This window comes from Meleagris gallopavo, chromosome 15 (genome assembly GCF_000146605.3).
Source record: "Meleagris gallopavo isolate NT-WF06-2002-E0010 breed Aviagen turkey brand Nicholas breeding stock chromosome 15, Turkey_5.1, whole genome shotgun sequence".
In the NCBI taxonomy this organism is placed as follows: Eukaryota; Metazoa; Chordata; class Aves; order Galliformes; family Phasianidae; genus Meleagris; species Meleagris gallopavo.
This window is the reverse complement of record NC_015025.2, coordinates 16,793,725-16,804,177: the sequence shown is the minus strand read 5'-3', so window position 1 is coordinate 16,804,177 and position 10,453 is coordinate 16,793,725.

Sequence of the window (10,453 nt, the reverse complement as noted above, 5' to 3'; positions counted from 1 at the left end):
ATGAAGCACCCCATTGATCCCATCCATCAGTTTCTTGCACACAGAAATTAGACTATAAGATGACCGGGTGGGCAGACCATTAAAACAAAAAAGACAATTGCATATTTCACTCTTCCTGCTCTCCCAACCCCCATTTTACTTTTTAGGCTGGGTCCCTTTTGTCTCCTTTCCAAAGGACCTTCCTTTTTCAGAAAGCTGTAGAGAAACACAGTGAAGAAAAACTGTCCTTGTCATCGGCACCTGCACATGGTGCATCTCTAACACAGCTCGGAGGACTTTCTGTCATTGACATAAAGGAAGCCATTTCATCTTCTGCTATTGAAAAATGTTAGCAGGGCCACAGCCAAAGGGGGCATTTGTTTCTTGCTTTCTGCACAGCCATCTTTGGAGAAGGGGGGCTCTGCCACATCCCTGCTGCAAGGGGCACAAAGAGAAGCAAACACCTGGGAAAAGGGAGAGAAGAAATGCTGGTGGATCCAACCCACGCTTATTTCAATACCTAAAAAGATTTAATTGCATTTCCTTGGATGTTCAACTTGTTTTTCCCTTGTTCCTTCCTCCTTCCATGTGAAATAGAGAGGAAATGTTAAAAGCGCACAGAGAAATGTTTCTATTGTGCCTCTTCACACCTAGAAGTACATCGAATGCCAGGGGTGTGCTTCACATTGCCACATTTGCAGTCTAATCACCTGAGAAACCACATTGCATGGGAGCCTGGGACATCTGGGATGACAGCACTGCCCTCGCCCCAGCCTTGGCCCCTTCCATTCAGAACAAGGTAACCCTGACCTTTTCTTTATCTCCGGACCACACCTAAAACATTAGCAAACTTTGCAAAGTGGCACTGATTTTGCAATTGGGAGCACAGTTAACATTTTATCTTAGCTCTTTTTTTATCCTGTCCCTTCCAATAGTCATTAAATTTATTAAGTGGCTTCCACAAGTGACTCCTCTCACTTCTAAAAACGACCACATCATCAGCACAGAACATATATCTAAGTTCAGTCCCTCTTTTCTTATCTTTTCTGACAAACCACTCTCCTTCACAGTTTTATCTATATAATTGATGAACCACACACGACATAATTTACAGCCCTGTCTAGCAACCTTCTAAACTGCACACCAGTCATTCCAGCACTGCACTCTCTCAACTCTGCTGCTCTAACCAGCCCCAATAAGCTATATTTTTTCTTTGGGGCTATCCAAAATTGCAGCGGAATAATCAAGATCAGAGGCTCAACTAAGATGTCAGACAGAGGAGAAATGTGCTAAATGTTTTAAAAACAAGCCAAAAGCAGCAATAAATTGGAATAAAAGCTACAGTTACTAGAAATATTTGCATTTATTGTGCACATAAAGGCACAGATCAGCCCGTTGCCTTTGTGCAGGTGAAGGGAAATCAGATCTAGCAGACATGCTAGCATATAGGATATGGAGGGCAAGGATGCTGCTTCTGTGCTTCTCCCCCTTCTCTCACTGCACAGAAGACCTTGCATCTATTGCTCTCTTATTAAGAAGGCAGCAGTTTGAGTCTCTTAAAGGAAGCCCCTCCATCACATTTCCTAACAGCAATGTGCTATAGGCAAATGAACAATATCAATTCCTCCACAAAGAGTAGAATACAACAGCAGATAGAAAGAAGCTCCTGCATAACAGTAGGCATCATTATGGGGACAGCAAGCATGAAAGTGCCTTTATGTGGGCTGAGAGTGATTACAAATTATCCCAGAACCACAGAAAAAAGTGACAGAAAAAGCCTCTCTCCAAGGATTACAAGAAATATACAAGGGCACATGTACATGCAGAGAGAGTGAGAAATAACATTGTGTCCTGCCCAGCAAAAAGGCTGGATCCAGTCCCTAATACATCCTGCTTTATGAAATCATTGTAATGCAGAATTTCAATGTAAACTTCTGATGTTCAGCCCAGCAAAGCTCACTTTCACCCAGAAAAATGGCAACATCTGCCTCTGCAGACATAGAGCACATAAAACTTTCCTTTTCCTTCCCAGTTCATTCAAATCATTTCAGTAGGAATGCTTTTCTACCAGGGCAGGCAGGATCTCAGGAAGAGGAGATAAATTCTTTTAATTACAGCACAACCCATCGCTGTGTACGTTCCCCATTGCCTAAGGATGCCACCACTCTGTTCCTCATTGTTGGGAAACAAGCCTTACTTTCCACAGTTCTGCTGTGTCCTTCAGGGTTTTTGACAGGGCCTGGGACACCCATCATTCCCTTCAGGCCATTCCAGCATCCTAAGTTACCTCTGAGAAAACTCAACAAGCTGAGAACCAGTTTTCCTTTCTTTCCAATAGGTACTGCATAGGAAAAATATGCTGCAGTCAAAGGTGCATAACAGCTTGGAATAGCAGTCAGCTGATTTATTTCTGACTTAGACTGGGAAACACATTATTCTTAGATAAAACCATCCTTTTATTTTTAGAAGTGATGCATCAAATATGCATGAATGGGCACATGTCTTTTCCATTGAGTGAATCCAAGCACAGGGTCTGGCTCAGACACTGCTCTCCTCGTTAGACCTTGAAAACATGCTTGAAAATGAGGGGAGCAGTTCCATACAGGGAACAGGAGAAAGCTCAGCATTGAAATCTGCAGTCGGTAGGAGAGTGTCGTGCTATAAACGGTCAGAAGGGGGAACAATCAGAGAGACAAATTAATTTTCATGAACTCCCGTCTCCTCCTGCGTGAGAGACCTAATTGAGGAGCATTTTCCCTGACCACAACATGAAACCTCTGGTGAATGAGCTCATTATCCGAGTGCCACACTGGGACAAGATTTGCCACATATTACTTTTTAATGGGCAAGTGCTGACTATTTGTAAACAATTTTTTTTTTACTTTTAACTGAGAAGGATGAACTGTGCCCGTTTCTTGCCTCTCTGCAGCACCCAGACCCACAAACCACCTGCCTGCTCCCCTCACTCCTTGCTGTATGTGGCGTTTAACATTTGTCTTCTTAGCACTCCCAACCTGCTGCAATTAGGCACCGTGAGTCACTGCCTTGAAGCAGGGGGAGAGGGAACAGCTCTGACTTCCTTGCAGTCACCCACCTGCCCCATTTCACCCAGTCTGGTCAAGCATCTACTGAAGCCAAAGAAAAATCTTTCCTGGTCATATCAAAGTACTAGCCAGGCATTTTTGGAGATGGAGAATCTGTTTAATTTGATGGCATGCTCAGAGCAAGTGCGTAAGCAGCTGCCTGACAGTTTAAAAGCAAGGATTTTGTTTCCTAGCCATTTCTTAATATGTCTGCTTAACTAGTTTATCATCTGATTTCTGGATCGCCCTTTCAAGCCTTGCAGAAAATGTGCATAATTGCAATGGATTTTTTTTCTTTCCCTTTGTCAACAAATGCATAATCAGGTCTAGTCAACTAAAAAAGAAAAACAAACACCAGAAACAAGGTAACAAGTTCTTCCAGCTATTTATCTAATTTGTATTGACATGAAAACTCATGAATTCAATTCAAAAGAATAAGTAAGAGTCAGGAGCATGGCATTTACATTTATGCATCCTTCTTGTGGAACATCACAACAAGACCCCTGCTGTGTCGGTCACATGAAAAAGCCATTAAAGGATTTACTACTGAAGTGGCAAATTTCAACTCAGTCGTGACAAATGCGTTCAAGTAACTTTGAACAAGATGAAGCAGAAGAGGCCAAAATGATACAATGAGTGGCTTTCCTGGTGTTGATGGCACTGTTTGGGACACTGATACTTATCTAAGGAGATTAAATATTATCTCGCACTCCTTAGCTCATCTCTGAAGCACTCAGATCAATGGCATGCTAACTTCAGCTGGGCATTTTGTAAATGGACAGACCAACTGAAATGCTTCATTCACATCAACGCATAAGAAATGGATGAGTGCAGGGGTATTAAATCCACCACAGCTTGATTCTGGCCACTAAGAACGAGAAATGAAGTCAGCAGACAGCAGAGATGCTCAGCACCACCAAAGATCACGTTGCTTTTTAAACTGTGCCACTTGTGTCTGTGATGCTGAGCAACGTGCCTGACTCCTCCATGCCCTACTTCACCCATGTCTAAAATCTTCATGATAAAACTGAAGTGTTTGGAGGCTAATCGTTGCTGATCACTCTGAGAAACTTGAGTGAAAAGGGCTTCAGAAGTGTGTAATAGGAGAGAATTGAGAGAAATGCCAGCAGACAAATTAATGTAGGGTTACATTTTTTGGGTTAGGAGAAAAAGCAGAGAGAGCAGAGAGATGAAGACCCCACATGAGGATGAAAGTGGAAAAAATGCACTGTCAGACATCAGGAACAGGGATGGAACAAAGGTCTGAATGATTAAAGCCAATTAGCAGCTTAATAAAGAGACAAATCATTATAGAATGAAAGGATACTACTACAATGTGAAGGAGAAAACAAATGGTAAGAGCTGCAGCTGGGCAGGGTGGCCACAGAGCAGAGTGAGGTTCAGGTTTCATTTATTTCCTCTTGAAAACTTTTATTCCTGAGCATATCAAGATCATGCCCATAAATTTCCATTGCTTTAAGGCTTGTATATATCCCAGAACCCGATAACCGAGACTTCAAGATGCTTTTAATCTCTATTGCTCTGGAAGGATGCAAAATGAGAGAAGCAGAAGGGAAATCATTTCTATGTACAAACTCACTGTCACCCTTTTAGCAAGTTCTGTAATCTCCAGAAACAGATCTAGAGTGCTCTCCATTGCACTGCGCTTACAGCAGCCTCTGGAAGTTTTCTTTACATATTTTATCGAATTGTGATGTTAGAAATGTTGTTTTGATTCCATCTGATTGCTCAATACCAAAAAAAAAGAAGAGAAACAAGAAGTTGTACAAAATCTTTATCACGACTATTTCAGTGTTCAAAAGGTAAAAATGGTGGTACAGGAGATCACCAGCTGCTTCAAAATGACGGGAAGAAAGAATACAACGTATAGTGCAAAGATCCTAAAACACTGAGCTTTGGTGTTAAACCACGGGAGAAAAGAGAAAAACGAGAACAGACTCCACTGCGGTAACATCAAATGAAAAACAGGGGGAAAAAAAAAAAAAAAGTTATCCTTTCTTGCTCGGCAGGATACGTCTTGAAAGTCTTGTTCTTTCTTCTGGCACGCAGTGCAGATTCATACACACACATCCAGAAATGAGGACATTTTGTTGCACACCAGGAGTCGGGGTTTTTGTGGTCGTGTCATCGGACACTCAAACACCAAAGAGAGACAATGGAATCCCATCCCTCCTTCCATCTCCTCACCCAAACCTCTGTAGGGTTTTCCTGGCCACATAATTCATTCTACTGGTTTGATAATTGCCCTCACAAGAGATACCACAGCAAAACTGCAATTGCTAAATAGGATGAATAGCATAATTGTAGAACAAGAAATCAATAGATATTTGCTTTCCTTCAGTAACCTTCTTGATGGTTAGTAATTTTAATGGCCTTTTTGTCAATATCTGTACAGAGAGAACATATTGCCTAAAATAACATTAAGGACATTTGTTGCCACATTTTCTCCAGTGGGGGACTGCCCTTATCCAGTTCCCCAAAAATCCCAAAAGACAGGAAGGACCACCTGCTAGTTATATTGCAACCTTGGGAAAACCACTGTTAAATATCACCTTCAGCATCCTAACTTCAAGAAGACTGAAAACATTGGGAAGAAATTACAAGGATCTAAAAGCTGAAAAATATAACCCACCTCATTTCTGTCTGGAGTTCACTGAGATGAGCTCTTTGAGCTGGGCCAAGGAGAAACACACAGCAGTAACAAGATGGCGATGCTTGATAGTAGAGGGAGGGTGCCATTAGGAGAAAGGTACAGTGACAATTTAGTGGATGGAAACTGGACACACTGAGCTTCAAAAGAAGAAGTACAGCTTCTTGGCACTGCCTACAGTTTGTAGCCCAAGGTTTCACCTTTTGCCACTTTGAGATTTTAAGCTGTGAGAAGCGTTCCCCCCTCTCCTTGCTGCACAACCTGCTTCATGCTGTTTCTCTTCCCACTCAGCACGAGCCAGCCTGGCCGAGGAGGGAGTTCTGCACCTGACAGATTGGTATTTTGCAATCATTCTGACAACAGAGAGAATATACGTTGGTGTTTGGCTTTTTGTCCTTGGGAAGCTGGAGAGACTTGAAGTTACTTGTTTGTTTTTTCGAGAACTAAAATAATTGGGTCACTAAAGTATTGAAACTGGTTATTCATGGAAGTGCACCAAGGCTGTACAGGCTTCGGTTTCAGCAGGTGATCTAATGGCTCCCCCAGAAAACAATTAGTAGCAATTTTTCTCTCAATTCTATGCAGAAATTGATCTGTTCCCATGCAGCAGCCAACCAAGCCAAGCTTGACTGGCAGGTAAGTGGAAAATGATTTACAATGGGAAAACATGACACTAATTCTAATCAAAACCCTGTCTATAATGATTCAAAGTTCTTACGGCTACATCTGAGCATAGTGCTGATAGTTTTTTGAAGGAGTCCAACCAGCAGTGTTCATGCCACTGCAGAGCTGATATTGATGCTGTGCTAAGATGTTGACATCATCGTATTTCTAATAACAATATAAATCTCTCCACTCTGAATATCAGAGCATCATATGGCCAGCTAGCTGTGCCCACTGCTTCATCAGCATTATTTACATTACTTACTACTTACAGCTCAGAAATTTGTAGTTCAAATTCTTGCTTGTCTTCAACTTGAAGGTGTTAATATTCCTAAAAAAGATCGCATTTTGGGGTGATCTTATAGCTTTGCTTGAAGAATACTGTGGGAGAAGGGGCATTCACAGATTTAAAAAGAAGGAAGTTCATTGCTTGTTTGAACCTGGGAGAATGAACCTTGTGAAGAAAGTAATGTATGTTCTTGTAGATGTATGAGCACAGAAATAATTTATTTTTAGGAAAAGGACACGTTGTGGACTACTTGGCTTACAAATGCCTTTGTTTAGGACTCATGACTTCTATTAATCACTTTTGCTGGGAACTTTAAATGTACAGTGGCCTTAAAGCAAGGGCAATACCTATTAAATTTAATCACTTTCTCCTTCAACCTAAGCAATAAAGAAGCATGGCAGAGATCTGGTTATTAACTGAGCGTGGCATCCAAATGAAGACACAGTGCACAATAATTGTGTTTGTTGGGCCACAAGCTGGTGTTTCTCATTGGTGTCTCCTACTCCAGAAATGAGACAGAATGTGGGCAGACAACAGAGGTTTTCTCCCCTTGACCTATTGTGGACAGAATCTCGTCCTCAGCCACCCTGAAGGTCTCATCACTTTCAGCAGAAAGCCCTCATGTTGAAAGAGAAACAAACACAGAATTTCCCTTCCTGCTTGCAGTTCAACCACCACAAGCCAAGACTTCAAATATTCTAATTCCCACTGAAATCTACCTGCACTTCTACCTAACAGCAATCCTTGGTCATCCCTGAGATATTTACTGAGCGATGTACTACAACTTCCCAAAGTAATCAAAAACAGATGAAAAGGAAAGTAACACAGTTCTTACGTTGTGGATAATCTCTCTCTTTTTTTTCCAAATCAGGCACATACCCCAGCACATAAAATTACATCTGCTACTCTTTTTCTAATCTTCCCAAGCAGGTTTAACAATTTGCATGGAATTAGTAGACCAGTGTGTGCTAATAAGCATCAAAACGTCTAACTGCCCATTTGCATCCACAGGCACCCAGAAGAACAATCAAGGAGCAATTAGCAGAGGCCTAAAATAGGAAGGAAATTCCAACTGAGTGGCTTTCGTCCATCTAAAGCATCAGACAGATGCTGATTGCACAAAACGAGATAAGATCCTGGCCAACATTCTATGGTTGGTGAATCGATAAAAGTGGGTACTACTTCCAGTTGTTTATTTGCATCGATAAAAAGGCAAAAAAAGGAATCTATATGATGGATCCTAAAGAGAAAGGCTACAATGACTTGCCTAAATCTCAGATTAACGAGAAAAGAAAGACTGCTGCAGCACAACCACCCAGAGAACAGACTCCTCACCTATGGATAAGGAACAAGAAAAATAGGGAGAGTGCTTTCTCCACAGACCAAAACCTACGACTACATGTACAGACAATGGCTCGTGCACAAAACACCCCAACCACAACACAGCACTGTTGGCTGGAAGCTTCTCCAGCCATGTGAAGCAGAAATCACACAGACAAATCAGCAGACAACATGGCGCTTAGGGGTGGGATGCAAGAAAACAGCCGTGTGTCTTCAACAAGCGCCAGTGATTCAGGAGAGGCAGAAAAGCAACAAGCAACTGGAAAAAGGCTTTAATTGCTAAACTGCAGAATGATGGTGGTCTGACAGATTGTAACAACCGGCACGGCGCAGACGTGCTATCAGCATCAGACAAAACTTGGTAAGAGGATAATTTTATCGCAGAGGAAATCAGAGACATGCAGCAGCTAAAAGAAAACAAGATGGTTTCTGAGAATTGTGCACCCATCATCATTAACTTTATTGACTTTGAAAAAGTCTTTGATAGCCTAAGCAACAACATTTCCAGGAGATAAAGGCTAAATGTGGATTATTGCAGGAGACAGTGAGAAGAGCAGCAAATCCTTACAGAAACCATGATGGCTGTCTGACTCACAACTGGAGTTGAGCAAAGCTTTTCTATTGATCTTGTACTTCTTCATTAGAAAATCATTGGAAGAAGGAAACCAATGAGGCAGAATTTTGCAAACAACAAGGCAGCCTGCTCGTTTCCAGGAGGGAAACAGGCGCCAAATGCTGATGATACCATAGAACCTTAGAATGGCCTGGGTTGCAAAGGCCCACAGTGCTCATCCAGTTCCAACCCCCTGCTGTGTGCAGGTCACCAACCAGCAGCCCAGGCTGCCCAGAGCCACATCCAGCCTGGCCTTGAATGCCTGCAGGGATGGGGCATCCACAGCCTCCTTGGGCAGCCTGTTCCAGTGCCTCACCACCTGGTGATAGAGGAGGACTGAAGAGAGCTGAAAGAAAAAACTCCCTTTCATATGCACAGGTTACATACAACCAAAGAATGACAAACAAACAAACACAACTGTTATTCCAAAGCCAGTGAAGAGTGCTGATACGTTTAATTGCCCTTCTGGTCCAGCAGCAGAAGAAATAAAAACAGGAACATGGGTCAGGTGAAGATAGGAACCTGCCGGGTAGGCAGTGGAATAACAGACTGCCATTAAAAATCAGCTGCTGGGCCTTCTTATTTCTTTACATACCCATAAACTGTGGATATTTTTGCAGGCTAAAAGATATTAATAATGTTAGAAATCCAGAGTGAAGCACATATCAGATGCATCTGGGACCAAAGCTCACATTTCCTTTTCACACAAGACAGAATATCTTTGGCTTTAGGCAGGATAGTCACTGAAATAATCACTGATGGAAGAGATGATATCACGCAAGAGGCCGACAGGTTAGAGAAAGCGCTGGTAGTCAGAGGGGGATGCAGACCAGTTTGGACAAGCTACTTTCCTCTCTGCTTTGTGTGCCTGTGCTGCATTCCCCTCCCTCGGAAAAAGCAGATGTCTTTCTCCATTTGTTTTCCTAGCTTTCACATTTTTCATTCACATGCAACATATAATTTGCTTTTCTTCACTTCTACTGATACCATCATCTTCCCAGGCCTCTTTCCCAGCAGTGAGTAACAAATGATGTTGATCCCCTCCTGCTATTTGTAAATCTCTACCTGAGAATATCTCAAATTAGCGCGATAATTTACTATCTTCAATTAAAATTATGTTACAGTGAGACTGAGAAAGAAATAAAATGCTGCAGTAGCCCATCAGGGTACCAAAAAACAACTTGAAATGTAGATTTATATGTGCAAGTGAATAGCTCATATGGTAATAACAGTTTTCACACTGCTCTAGAGATGTTTGGGGGGAGTATTTGCCTAAATGTGACATTTTAAAATACCATATCCTTCTGTAAAGATGACTTATGATCCTATATAAAGCGTGTGGCAAAAGTCATTAATATGACATTAAAAGTTCCTTTGAAGAAATCAATATTTTTAAAGTATACATTTGAAATTATGTATTTCTGAGAAGCACATCACAGCCCTCCACTTCCAAGCACAACAGGAGGTTGTAAAACCTCACATTAATTTTCCAGTTCATAGAACTAAAAAGCATGACACGAGCTCCTGTTCGGCAAGGATGAGCCTTCCTGGTTTACCTTGGCTTGTCATCATCAACAGCATCATTAATTTAAGAAACGTGGAGGCTAATTTATTTATATGAAGCCCCGTTCGCCCTGTTCATCACTTATTGCCTGCCAGAATCTCACCCTCATCTGAGCTGTGCGGAGGAGCAGCCGCCCCATGCCGCAGTTTGGGGATGATGGACGTGGTGAAGGAGGTGATGCAGCAGCAGAAATGGGTGCTGACAGTGGTGTGGCTGCGTGCCACAAGTGGGCATGGGGCACATCTGTTGG